The sequence below is a fragment of the Gossypium arboreum genome, chromosome 11 (genome assembly GCF_025698485.1).
Source record: "Gossypium arboreum isolate Shixiya-1 chromosome 11, ASM2569848v2, whole genome shotgun sequence".
NCBI lineage: Eukaryota > Viridiplantae > Streptophyta > Magnoliopsida > Malvales > Malvaceae > Gossypium > Gossypium arboreum.
In genome coordinates, this window is record NC_069080.1 from 130167031 (window position 1) to 130182261 (window position 15231).

Below are 15231 nucleotides of genomic sequence, written 5' to 3' on the forward strand. Positions count from 1 at the left end.
ATCAATGAAATTCGCAAGATGGCTATACAAGTCGTGCAATCATCAGATGAAGTTGAAGCTCTCAGTTGCCAATTCCTTCCGAGTTAAAAATCAAGCATATCAGAATTTTTAGAACGAGTGAATAGACAAGGCAATGTGGCTAGAAAATTTATGTAACTATTGAATCAAAGATAGCGAAACATTTTGTAATAGACTCTTTTGATTAATGAAATGCCTAAGTAGGGGCCATCTTGAAATCAAAACCAAATTCTTGCACATTCATTCATGACTAACATTCAATTGTCATTCATCAGTTCATTACATGTACATATCACCATAATCATTCACTGAGGCTAAAACCGTATAATCCGCAGCTGCGACATTACAAGCCTGGAATCACGCCATTCTTATAGGACGGGCCAAAAAGCTAAAATTATGGAAGCCGAGTTCAATGAGAGAATTGAAAGGATGGAAAAGACCCAAAGAGAATTGCAAGAGTAGTTGACCAAGTTACAACAGGAAGCAAGAGATCTGATGTTAAGATCTCGAGAGGAATCGCTCGAGCAAAGAGATCAGATGGCCAAAATGATGGAGATGATGACAGTTTTGGTCAAAGGAAAAGGACCTATGCAGAGCCCTGACATTATGGAGCCTCAGTCGAGAGTTAATCATGATCAGGATCCGCTCTGTCCCCCAAGATTCACTCCACCTTATGCACATATAATGCAAAGAGATTGTCCTCAAGGGGAACCTGCAAGCCTCGAGCAACGACCCGTACCCCCTGCTCATCTAGGGCAAGGTATATTCGTATCGAACCCTGGAGCTAATCCTGTCGATTCTAATGTTCTAGATTTGGATGATCCAGTAAAAATAGCCAAACTGAAAACGAATGATCATGGTGTTCAGGATAAGTATAAGAGTTTGGAAGAAAGACTCAAAGCGATAGAAGGTACTGAAGCCTTCTCTGCATTGAGTGCCAAAGAGCTCAGTTTGGTACCCGATCTGGTTCTGCCTCCGAAATTCAAAGTACCAAAATTTCAAAAATATGATGGAACGAGATGTCCAAAAGCACATCTTATCATGTTTTGCTGGAAGTTGATTGGTTACGTGAATGAAGATAAATTACTAATACACTGTTTCCAGGATAGCTAGGTCGAATCGGCCCTTCGATGGTATAATCAACTTAGTAGAGAAAGGATCCAATCATGGAAAGACTTGACGTCAGCATTTTGTGAACAATACAAGCATGTATCTGACATGGTGCCTTATCGGCTAACTCTGCAGATGATGGAAAAGAAGTCGACGGAGACTTTTAGGCAATACGCACAAAGGTAGAGGGATATTTCGGCTCAAGTAGAACCCCCATTGACTAAAACTGAAATAACGATCCTCTTCATCAACACTTTGAAAGCACCGTTTTATGATAAGTTGGTAGGAAATGCCATGAAAGACTTTGCAGATATTGTAATATCCGGGGAACTTATAGAAAATGCCATCAAGAGTGGAAGGATGGAAGGTTTCGAAAGCTTGAAAAGGGCAGCACCCATAAAGAAAAAAAAAAGCAGAAACCTATATAGTGGGAACTGGGAGCCACCACACTTTTAATCCTTACCCAGTCCAGCCACGACCTCGATATCGCCCACCTCCAAACTTTTATTATCCTCCTCAAAGCCCTTACTATCAAGCACCTCCTCCTTACCCCGTCTACGCCACAGATAACCAAAGACCATTTGCCATATTCCTACCAAATACCATGCTTGCTCAAAACTAACCCAAAAATGAACAAAGATCGGCAAGATCCAATCCTGAAAAACCCCAGTTCACCCCAATTCCAGTGTCATACGGAGAGCTGTACCCAAAACTGTTGGAAAAACAATTAATATCCCCACATTATATGGCATCCTTGAAGCCTCCATACCTAAAATGGTACGATCCTAATGCTAGTTGCATGTACCACGCTGGAAACTAGGGGCATTCTACAGAAAATTATTTGGCCTTTAAAAGGAGGGTTCAAGGTCTTATTGATGCAGACATTCTATGATTTGATGGTGCTGGCAATACGGTTAGAAATCTGCTCCCTAACCATACTGAAGGGAACGTGACTGCTGTGACAAAAGAAGACAGGTGGCGTACCAAAAGTTGTGTTTTGAAATAAAGACACCGCTGTGAAAGATTTGGGAGGTAATGGTTGAAAAGGGCCTGTTCTGTCATCCCAACAGAATTTTCAAAGAAGGAAATACAAAAAGTCAATGTTTTTGTGATTTTCATGGGATCGAGGAACATGACATCCAGTCTTGTGAAGGATTCAAAAAACAACTTCAAGACATGATGGACAACAAGGAAGTCGAGTTCTTTAAGAAAATGAAAGAAGCCGATGAAGGAGAAGTATGCATTTTTGATAATCAATCATCGGGTTTCCCTTATAGTGCCGATCGGCCATTGGTGATTTATTACGATGCAAAAAAAGAACAAGTGAAACCAAAGATGATAATTGAAGTACCATCTCCTTTCCCTTACAAAGACAACAAGGCAGTACCATGGAAATATGATGTCAACATTATCATACTTGAAGGTGAAAAATCCAAAGTCACGACCGAAAATGTTGGCGAAGTAGGACACTTCACCCACAGCGGGATGTGTTATTCTAAAGTGATCGAACCAATGAAGAAGACTAATGACTTGAAGCAAAAAGGAAAGGCACCGATGCGTGAGGCCGAGGTCAAACTTGAGACTCTGTTTGAACAAGAAGTTAAAAGGCATGAGAATGAAGAGGAAGCACATGAATTCTTGAAGTTCATCAAGCATAGTGAATATAATGTCGTGGAACAGTTAAGCAAACAATCGGCAAGTATCTCGGTATTATCCATACTATTGAATTCAGAACCACATTGGAATACTTTGCTAAAAGTGTTAAATCAAGCTTACGTGGCAAGCAATATATCTATCAAAAAACTTGATAGGTGGGTGAATAATCTGAACGCAGATAATTTTATTTCTTTCAGTGATGACGAAATACCGCCAAATGGTAGGGGCTCCGTAAAAACATTACATATCACAACCCGTTGCAAGGGTTATATAATACTGAATGTGCTAATTGATAACGGGTCAGCACTCAATGTCATGCCTTTGGCCACGCTTTCTAGAATTCCAATTGATATATCTTATCTGAGGCCTTGTCACTCTACAGTAAGAGCATTCGATGGGACAAGACGAGAAATCATGGGAAAAATCAAAATTCCTCTAGAAGTGGGCCCCTATATATATGACATCGAGTTTCAGGTCATGGACATCACGCCTTGGTACAATTGCCTTTTAGGAAGACCTTGGATCCACTCTGCTGGGGCAGTTCCTTCATCTCTCCATCAAAAAGTGAAGTTTATCATGTATAGTCTTTTGGTCACTGTTGTAAGTGAGGAAGACATTGTCGCATCTATCTCTACTGATACACCATACCTCGAAGTAAGCAAGGATGCAGTAGAATGTTCCTTCCATTCCTTCGAATTCATCAATGCTACGTTCATTACTGAAGGAAATAAAATTCTCATGCCTAAGCTATTAAGGAATACCAAGATGGGAATTAAGCTGACTGTGGGAAAAGGAGCCCGAGTGAGGAAAGGTTTGGGAAGATATCAGTAAAGGATAGTTAGAGCTCTAAAACCATGCCCCATAAGGCTCGATATGGTTTAAGGTTCCAGCCGAATATACGACAGAGAAGAAAACAGTTATAGAAAGATCAAGAAAGGAGGGTTTCAAGAGCCTTAGCCCGAGAATTGGAATGGGAGCCCATAACGTACCCTCCTTTGTCAAAAACATTTACATCTGCAAGAATGATATACCCCGGGCAAGAAAATCCATGAAGCACGCTGTTATTAATTGAAAAGGGTCTTCAGAATGTCAATATAAATGTCATTGACAAAGGAAATGATGCAATTAAAGATGTTTCAATGATACGCCCTTGTCCTCCTAGATTCGTTTTGAACAATTGGACTGTTGTGGATCTCCTTGTAGTTTCTAAGTCTTCTCCAGAGTAATACTCAATGTTAACACTCTCATTTTTGTGTGTCCCTAAGTAATAGTAGGGATTCTTTTGTAAGAGCTTATGATTTGCTCTTTATCATTTAAATGAACATTAATAGAGATGCATTTTGTCATGGTCTTTTCATTCTCATTAACTTCATAATTTTTCCCTCTTCTCATAGCCTGTCATTACATATATCTGACATCATGCCATAATATTATGCTTGTTGGTCCCCATACTTTGATGCTCCTCTATAGTTTTCTTTTCCATTCAACTTTTAGGTGCTCAGATATTAACTACATGAGCAAACCCGTTACAGATCTTGAAATCGATTTCGAGAAAGCTATTTGTTTAGGAGAGTTCGAAGCTGAGGAAAATGTTGAAGACTATGTCTCATCTCCTGACTTACTAAGAATGGTAGAACAAGAAGATAAACAGATTCTATCTCATCAAGAATCTGTTGAGATAGTAAACTTGGGAAATGAAGAAAAAAGGCAAGAAGTGAAGATTGGGACCTCCATTTCAGATAACACCAAACATGATTTGATCGCTTTGCTTCATGAGTACAAAGATGTATTTGCATGGTCATATCAGGACATGCCAGGATTGGATGAGGATGTAGTGGTCCATAGACTCCCACTGAAACCAGAATGCAAACCCATTCAACAAAAGCTAAGACGAATGAGACCTAAAATGCCGATAAAGATAAAAGAAGAAGTAAAGAAACAATTCGATGGTGACTTCCTACTAGTCTCCAAATACCCACAATGGGTAGCTAACATAGTCCCAGTACCGAAGAAAGATGGCAAGGTACAAATGTGTGTGGATTATCACGATTTGAATCGAGCAAGTCCTAAAGATAATTTTTCTTTGCCACACATCGATACATTGGTGGATAACATAGCCAAACATTCATTATTTTCGTTCATGGATGGATTCTCGGGTTATAATCAGATAAAGATGGCTCTTGAGGATATGGAGAAAACTACTTTCGTAACGATGTGGGGAACATTCTGTTATAAGGTGATGCCGTTCGGATTAAAGAACGCTGAGGCAACATATCAGAGGGCCATGGTGGTGTTGTTTCATGATATGATGCACAAATAAATAGAAGTCTACATCGATGATATGATCGCCAAATCCAAGGAGGAAAGAGAGCATGTTGGGAACCTCAGGAAGTTGTTCGAAAGGCTGAGAAAGTTCCAGCTGAAGTTTAATCCATCCAAATGTACATTTGGGGCTACCTCAGGAAAATTACTAGGCTTCATCGTCAGCGAGAGAGGCATTGAAGTTGATCCAGATAAGATAAAAGCCATACAAGAACTACCACCTCCGTGCATGCAAAAAGAAGTCAGAGGATTTTTAGGAAGGTTGAACTACATTGCTCGATTCATTGCTCAACTTACCAACCAGTGTGACCCAATTTTTCAACTCCTTCAAAAGTATAATCCAGGAGAATGGAACGAGGAGTGCCAAATGGCTTTTGATAAGATAAAACAATACTTATCTAGTCCCCCAGTGTTAGTACTGCCAACTCCAGGAAGACCGTTAATATTGTATCTAACTGTATTTAAAAATTCAATGGGTTGCGTACTAGGACAACATGATGAGTCGGGGAAAAGAGAAGGCGGTTTATTATTTTAGCAAGAAGTTCATAGAGTATGAGGCAAAGTATTCGTCAATTGAAAATTTTTGTTGCGCTTTGGTTTGGGTAGTTCGGAGGCTCAGACAATATATGTTGTATCATACGAAATGGTTAATTTTAAAGTTGGACCCAATAAAGTACATGATGGAATCACCTGCACTCTCTGGAAGAATGGCACGATGGCAAATCCTACTGTCAGAGTACGACATCGTTTGTGTGAGTCAAAAGTCAATAAAAGGGAGCGCAATAGTGGATTTCTTTGCAACTCGAACAATAGAGGAATATGAGCCATTAAGATTGGATTTCCCAGAAGAAGACTTGATGTACATTATGGGAAAAGAATGTGAGTCATCCAAAGAGAAGTCATGGAAGATGAGCTTTGATGGTGCATCGAATACATTGGGGCATGGGATTGGAGCAGTCTTAGTATCACTAGAAGAGAACCATTATCCGTTCACTGCCAGGCTGAATTTCTTCTGTACTAATAACATAGCGGAATATGAGGCCTGTATCATGGGACTTCGTGCAGCTATTGAATGAAACGTCGAAATCTTAGAGGTGTACGGGGACTCAGCGTTGGTGATATACCAAATTCGTAGAGATTGGGAAGTGAGAGATTCGAAATTAGTTAAATACAGCGATATAGTGGCAGTACTGATTAAAGAATTCAAAGAAATATCTTTTAATTACTTCCCACGAGAAGAAAACCAATTGGCTGATGCCCTGGCCACTTTGGCTTCACTGTTCAAAGCGAACAGAGAAACAGAAATAATGCCTCTTCAAATGAGCATATATGAAGTCCCTGCACATTGTTTCAGCATTGAAAAAGAGTCAGACGGACGGCCTTGGTTCCATGATATCTTAGAATATGTCAAGAATCAAAAGTATCCCGAACAAGCAAATGAGAACAATAAAAGAACAATCAGAAGAATGGCAGTAGGATTTGTTCTTGATGGGGACATTCTGTACAAAAAAGGAAAATATCAAGTGCTCTTGAGATGCATGGATGCTGTTAAGCCAGAAAAATACTTAAAAATGTCCATGAGGGAATTTGTGGGACACATGCCAATGGTTTCACTATGGCCAGAAAGATTATGAGACTCGGTTATTACTGGCTGACGATAGAAAGTGACTGCATTAGTTTTGCACGAAAATGCCACAAATGTCAAATTTATGGTGATAAATTTCATGTAGCCCCTTCGCCCTTTCATGTCATGGCTTCTCCTTGGTTTTTTCTATGTGAGGCATGGATGTTATAAGGCCAATTTCCCCAAAAGCTTCTAATGGATACCGATTCATTTTTGTAGTGATAGATTACTTCAAGAAATGGATAGAAGCCGCTTCATTTGCTAATGTGACGAAGACTGCAGTTTGCAGGTTCTTAAAAAAGGAAATCATTTGTCGATATGGTTTGCCTAAAAGAATCATTTCAGATAACTCCTTGAATTTGAACAATAAGATGATGAAGGAAGTGCGTGAACAATTTCAAATAAGGCATCATAACTCTTCACCCTATCGCCCGAAAATGAATGGAGCAGTTTAAGCGACCAACAAGAATATTAAGAAGATTATTGGGAAAATGACCGAAACATATAAAGACTGGCACAAAAAGCTACCATTCACTTTGTATGCATATCGCACATCTGTGCGAACATTTACGGGAGCAACTCCTTTCTCTCTGGTCTATGGAATGGAAGCCGTGCTACCTATCGAAGTTGAGATCCCCTCTCTACGAGTCTTAATGGAGTCGAAACTAGAGGAAGCAGAGTGGGTTCGAGCTCGATATGACTAGTTAATCCTTATCGAAGAAAAATGTTTGAAGGCAATATGTCATAGACAGATGTACCAGAAGAGAATGATCGCGGCCCATAACAAGAAAGTACGGCCAAGAGAATTCCACGAAGGAAAACTTGTGCTGAGAAAGATTCTCCCAATACAAAAGGACTTCCGAGGAAAATGGGCACCAAATTAGAAAGGATCATATGTCGTAAAGAAGGCTTTCTTAGGTGGAGCTTTGATTCTCACTGAGATGGATGGGAAAGAGTTACCTAACCCAGTGAACTCAGTGCTGTAAAGAAATATTATGCCTAAAAAAAAAGAGATCAAGGTGAAAACCCGAAAAGGGCATCTTGATGAACAAAAAGGATTAGGATAAAAACCTGAGAGGGCGTCCTAATGAAGCAAACCTGAGCTTAAAGAGCAAGGCAATTTGAATGGTGGTCAAACGGCAAGGCTATAGTATTTGAGGCATCTCTGAAAGCTCGAAATCTTCTACATAAGAAGCCATGCTCGAAAAGATTCTTGATTAAGTAACATGGAAGAGATCATGCGTTGAATATCTAGAGCATTTGTATTTACTGAATGCGATTCCCTTTTCTTTATGACACATTTTTACTATCCTTGGTTAACTTTTTTATTTGTTACCTTTGAAATAAATAAATAAGAAGTATCTCTTTTGTACGTACCTGACCATTTTCATGCATCTCATTGTATGGTTTATTTGAATAATAAACAATAGAATGACATACTTTAAACAAAAGAAAGGTTGAGCATTACCCGAATGAGAATTTGATAAGTACGAGGCCTCAAAGCAAGGACAAAGTTCAACAAGGGGCAAAAAAGTGGTATCTAAGAAATACAGATTAATCGTAAAGCTAGAGAACGGGTACAAAGCCTAAAGAAAAAGTCAAGAATTGAAGTAATGAATGCACATCATCACAAGAAGCATGATGAAAAGAGATACATGACAAACAAGCCCAAGGCTCATAGTATAATCATATAGGCATAAAGGCATTTAAGGCCAACATGTGCATATCATGATAACATCATGCATGGCATATACAAGTACTCCAGCAGAGCAAGAGGATTTGATGATAGTTATACTAGATCAAGGAAAAGACACATGAGTTCCACCAGATGATATGTTTTGGTATTCTGATATTTTTATTTCTGTTTTTAAAAAATCAACTCATATTACGAGAAGTGAGTTGAGCCTCGGGTCACACACTGAGGTATTTTTAGTTTTTATTTTTCAAAAAAATCAACTCATATTGCGAGGGGTGAGTTGAGCTTCGGGTCACACGCTGAGGTATTTTTAGTTTCTATTTTTCAAAAAATCAACTCATATTGTAAGAGGTGAGTTGAGCCTCGGGACACACGCTGAGGTATTTTCAATTTATGTTTCTTCAAAAAAAAATTGACTCATATTGCGAAAAGTGAGTTGAGCCTTTTAGTTTCTATTTTTCAAAAAATTCAACTCATATTGTGAGAGGTGAGTTAAGCCTCAGGTCACACACGGAGGTATTTTGAATTTTTACTTCCTTCAAAAATTAACTCATAATCCGAGAGATGAATTGAACGTCAGTTTGTATGCCGAGCTATTTTCGATGTTTGTTTTTTTAATAAAGATTAAAGATTAGAGCTAATCGAATATACACATTTTGCCTCCTTGAAGTTGCAGTGGAACAGGTTGAAGTCACTAGTCTTATCTCCAGTTGCAGTAGAACAAGCTGAAGATAGCAAATTTTATTTCCCTGAAGTTGCAGTAGAACAGATTGAAGTTATAAATAAACAGATCTTATCTCTCTGAAATTGCAATAGAGCAGATCAAAACAAGCCTTATCTCCCTGAAGTTGCAATGGAGCAGATCAATATCACAAGTCTTATTTCTCTGAAGTTACAGTGGAGTGGGTCGAAGCAAGAAGATGCAGTGGACTAGAATGAGGCTACTAGAAAAAGAGGAGCACCAAAGAAGTCAAGACTCGGCACGACTGGACAAAATTGGTCTTTCTTGAAAATCTTTGCTCTGTTCTCGTTACACGACAACGAGCAAAGAGGGGTAGCTGTACCAGCCCACCAAATTAAAATACCCAAACCACAACTAAAATTACATAAGCCCAAATTTAAACCCAAAATTAAAAAAACCCTAAAACCCAAATTCTATGGCCCACTACCTAAACAGATTTTGGCAGAAATTAGAAAACCCTAGCTTAGCTAGCCGCCGCCCCTATGGCCACCTGCCCTCTGACGCCTCTACACCACCACCTGCCCGGGTCTGCCATGGTCATATCCACCGCCACCTGCTCCTCCACTTGCACCTGCAAGAATTAAAACGGAAGTGACAAGCATGTATTTTTAATATTTTTGTAAATGGCTATAAAAGCCAAGAAAACCAAATGTAATTTTTTGGACATAAAATAGAACAAAAGAGAGAGATTCAAACACCAATAGAAGCGTTCAATCACAGCAAGAAGTGTTAAAACAAAGGAATTAGATTCTGACAAAAGGTGTTTTTTTTATTATCTATTTTCCCTTCTATTTATTTGATTTTCGAAACTTATACACGTAGATCTGTTTATTTTCTTTTACGATTTTTACATACATATTTTAAAAATATATCAAAAAATAAAAAAATAAAAAATACCTTTTTGGAACTCACGGTGATCGCTCGGCAAGCAGGAGTGGCTGTGGTGGTACGACGGTGGTGATCAAATTTTCGTCGGACTCTCAGGCACTCAGAGAAAACAAAAAGGGGAAAGATTTTTTTTTCTTAAAACAAGCTGAAAATGATTTTTTTCCCCAAACTTTTGCCTTAAAAAGCCCCCAAAACGACGTCATTTTGGGCATCCCCTTTAGGCGCCAAAACAACGCCGTTTTAAGCCCAGGATCCTCGTGCTGACCCGACCTACTAGGAGCATCTGCGTGTTTTTGTTTTTGGGGTTAATTCGCGGCAAGTCCTTCTGCTTTTTTATAGTTTGGTAATTGAGTCTTTCGTTATTTCTAAATTTACCCTGGAATTTTGTTTTGATTTCAATTTCGTCCCACGTGAAGTGATGCGTTTTGGAGGGCGGGGATATTTTCCCCTTTAGTCCCTCCTTACTATTCACTCTTTCAATGTGGTCCATTTTCGTCATTATTTATTTCAAATCTGTCCCAAAACTTCGTTTTTAGTTTTAATTTCGTCCATTTCATTACTTTTGTTGTTTTATTATGTTATTATGTTATTATTATTATTATACTTATATTTATATTTATTTTATTATTACTACTTCTATTGTTATTATTATTATATTTTTTCATGTATATATTATTATTTATATCATTGTTATTATTACCATTATTAATATTCTTATTATTAACATTGTTTTTATTCCTTTTATTATTATTATTTTATTATATATTATTATTATTATTATTATTATTTTATTATTATTTTGTTAATATTACTATTATAATTATATTTTATTTTTGTGTTTATTTACTTACTATTTTGTTATTAATTCATTAATTTATTATTATTAACATATTATTATTCTTAATGTATTATTATTACTATTTATTATTATTACTATTATTATCACTATTATTGTTTTACCATTATTATGTATTTTTATTACCATTAATTATTATTACTACTACCATTATTTTTATTAACATATTATTTTTTCTTACCATATTATTATTTCCATTTTTATATATTATTATTGTTATTAACATATATTAATGTACTATTATTTTCTATTATTTTATTACTAATATCACTATTATCATTTTATTATTATTATTATCATCATCATCATCATCATCATCATTTTTGTAATCACTATTACTATTGTATTATGACTATTATGATATTTTCATTTTCTTATTACTCATCTATTATATTTCTTATCTATTTATATTTTCATTATTATTATATTTTAGATACTATATCTATGTTTATATTTAGGTATTAATATCATTATTTTACTATTGTTATATTTTTCAGATTATCATTATCATCATTATTAACATTGTAACGGCCCAATTTTCAGGAATCCTGTGAATGTTGGCATAGGTTTAATTATGTTAGTGGGCCTCTAGAAAGCCCAAGCTTAAGATAGAACCCGACAATTTTAGTTAATTTTTGTTCCATAAGAAAAAGGGGGTGAAATGATGAAATAGGACCTATGTGAAAATGTTTGAAAATGCTATAGGCTAAATTGAAGTGGCCAAATAAATAGGAGTGCAAAATAGGAGGATTTGCATGACAAACCTCCCATTTTACATGAAGTGGCCAGCCATCATGTTGTTGTAGACAAAATGTACACTTGATATCCATAATTTATGGTACAAATTGATACAAATTGATAATAGGTTAGGTAAATGTTCCATGATAATGGGTTAGGTAAATGTTTCATGATAATAGGTTAGGTAAATGTTCCATGATAATGGGTTAGGTAAATGTTTCATGATAATGGGTTAGGTAAATGTTTCAAGATAAGAATATCATGTCTTTTGTATTAAAGAATTAAATGGATGAAATATGAAGTTTTATTAAAAGAAAAGGGTGAAAAGAACAAAGTTTTGTCCATCTTTGTTCATCATAGCTGAAAGTTAGAGAAGAGAAATGAGAGGAGAAAGCTCTTGAGTATTCGGTCATTAGGAGGAGGAAAATTGAAGGTAAGTTCTTGGTACCTTGCTTCTATTTTGAGGTTCATGAGTTCTTCTTGATTCTACCTTAACTCTTGAAGTATATTTTGATTTTTAGTTGTGTTGTGAGCATTTGGTCATGAATTAAAATGAAGGAAATGGTTGTTGTTTCATGTTCTTTTGATGAAAAATGGAAGATACGTGAAGTTGAGCCAAACAAATGAGCATGCATGTGCCTTAGATGCTAAAGGAAAAATTGGCTAACATGTTGTGCTTTGAAATGATGAAATGGAGATTATGCTTAAGTAAAAATCATAGATATGTGATGATTGATTGGTGATATACATGTTTAAATAACATGCATGCAAGATAGGTGTATGAAAGAGTGATTTGGTAATAAATCTGCTTGGGACAGCAGCAGTAACGTGACTTTGGAAAATCACCATAAATTGTGGGAGATGAATTAGAAGCTGAATAAATTATGTAATTAAATCTTATTGAGTCTAGTTTCTAATGAAATAAACAAGAACATATTTTGAATTCTGTACAATGAGAAATTTGATTCGTAATGAAGAGTGGTCAGATTAGTCAAACAGTGAAACATGGGAAACTTTAAGAAACATCTGGTATTGATTGGAGAGACCAAAATTCTGAAAATTTTATGGATAGAAGGTATATGAGTCTATTTTCAAGGAAAATTAATGGAACTTTATTTGGAGTTTCGTAGCTCCATTTATAAATGATTTAGTGACTGTTGCTCAGGAAGACAGCTTGCAGTGAAATTATGATTATGTGGTAAACATTGACAAAAATTTGTTAATGAGTTGCTTATTGTTTTCTTATAAGCTTACAATGATCTGTAGGTGTGGTTGGCCAAATATTGTAAGGGATTAATACGTAGTTTGTATTTGAATAGTTAGATTAACGTGTTAGTAATCCAATTGTAGGCGGTTCGTGTGTGGATCTCACAAGATATCGTCATAAATGTGTGTAACCGACACCCTCTCATAGACTAGATTGGCAAAAGCGAAAAGCGAAATGCCGAAAAGTCGGTATTTTGGGAATTTATGATGTCGAATGCTCGTAAGATAGTTGGGTTTGTATATTTGGTAATCTAAAGTAATAAACTGCAGTACGCGCGATTTCGTACATTTTGATAATTTGGGCTTAATGGGCCAAAGATCGGGTTCATGGGCCAACGGCCCAATTCGTAAGTATCTTGCGCGTAAGTGTTCGATAGTACGTAAATAGTTAGGATATGCATGAAAACCCTAAAAGTAGCTAAATTACTATAATACCCCTATGTTTGGAAAATTACTGTTATACCCCTAGGTGCAAAATTACCGTTATACCCTTAGGGTTAATTTTGACTGAAAAGCATGACGATCTGATTCTGTATGATGTATGCCATGATTATATATCTGTTGCATGGGGACATGGGTTATATTATGGAGGAAGCGTTCTGGTGGCTATGCCACAAATATCTGATCTGGTGGCTCTGCCACAAATATCTGATCTGGTGGCTCTGCCACATATATCTGTTCTGGTGGCCCTGCCACGATTATCTGTATCTGGTGACTCTGTCACATTATCTGTTCTGGCAGCCATGCTGCAAATTCTGTGGTGTGTAGCGGTTGGGTGGGTCGAGTAGTCTCCCCACATGGTGTAACGCTGGTACGGGGGTGTTATGGATGAATCTGGGTTGGGTTTCTGCATAAACATGTAATATCTGTTCTGTTTTGCTATGGGCCTATGGGCTTTATTCTGAATTCTATTCTGGGCTAAGGCCAACTTATTATATTTCTGTGGTTTGAGCTGATATAGACTATGGTTGGGTTAATTTACACACTGAGTTTCCCCAAACTCACCCCTTTTATTTTCATCCACGCAGGAAATCCCCAACCATAGTGGGCTTGGAGCTGTGAGGGAATTCGGAGTGACCACCCGTTCTGAAAGTTTGATTTTCTTCTGGTGAACTGGACATCCTTTTATTTACGATTGAAGTTTTGGGTTTTTAAATGTAATAAGGCCACTTAACTATTTTTGATGGTTTTAATATGTATTACTAAGATAGGTAATACTTATTTTAACTGTTGAAATTGGATAGCTTTAGGGCGCATTTTCAAAAACAACAGTTGATTTCAAAATAACACGACAACAAGCAAAGCTTCCGCAATGAAAGTATTTTCCAAAATTAATCACTTTTCCTAAAAATGACTTAATCAAATCGGTTTCCTAGAAATATCCATGACATTAAGGTGTGGCAATGGCGGTATGCATGTCTAGGATTGGATCCGAAGGGAGCTTGATACTTAAGCAGTCCGATGGACTCACCACCTTTTTTCCGGTTTCCTACCTGGTGCACAGCTTCCATTCACTTTAACCCTTAATGAATTAATCTTTTGAACATCAAGTACGATTTTCTGGACTTATAATGGAAATTTTTTTTTTACGTTTTTGATGTGGCATGCCGAATCCGGCCATAACTTCTAGGATGGGTTTGGGGTGCTACATTTAGTGGTATCAGAGCCTAGGTTGCAACAACTCGGCTGTGGAATGGGTTTACAAAAACAAAGATTTCGAAAGCGAAAATTTTATAAAGTTTGCGAAAAATGCGATTTTCAAAACTTAGATATTTAGAAGGTGGCATTCCGAATCTTCGGCTCAAGCCTATAAGTATTACTCTGAACTCTTCTAAATATTTTTCTGAATTATTTGTCTGTACTGAAATCCTGCTAGGATACTCTAGATAGGGTGATACTGAAACCATAGGAAAATCTGATAAGAGACTGAAACTGTAGCTAGACTTTGATTCTGCGAAAACAAACTCGAACTCTTTATGCGATTCATAAAACATCTGTAATAAACACTGGAATATTAATTGATGCATAAAAATTCGTAATCAAGATAATACGATATGAGTACAAGAGGCCGTCGACGGAGCCGAGGAAGTGCTCGTGCGAGATCTTCGTCTTCGAGACATATGCCGGCGGTGGATGCACCGATACCACCGACAACAGAGGTAGAGTCTCATGACCGCGGTGCCGAGGATGATGCCCTATCACAGGTAATGCTTCGTGTTCTGGAAAGGGTTGCCGGAGCAAGTTCGGGCAAGGAAATTCAAAGATCTATTTCTGAATGACTTCGGGATTAACGGAACGGAGATCTTTAAGGGCGT

The 15231-nt window shown here is 37.1% G+C and overlaps 1 long non-coding RNA gene across 1 annotated transcript; it reads left to right on the top strand.

Annotated features, from left to right (window-relative positions):
- The first annotated feature begins 11973 nt into the window (after positions 1–11973).
- On the top strand, positions 11974–14247 carry LOC128284270 (uncharacterized). The gene is made up of 2 exons (XR_008274658.1): positions 11974–12083; positions 13945–14247. It is a non-coding gene; the product is annotated as an uncharacterized LOC128284270 (long non-coding RNA).
- The last annotated feature ends 984 nt before the right edge of the window (positions 14248–15231 follow it).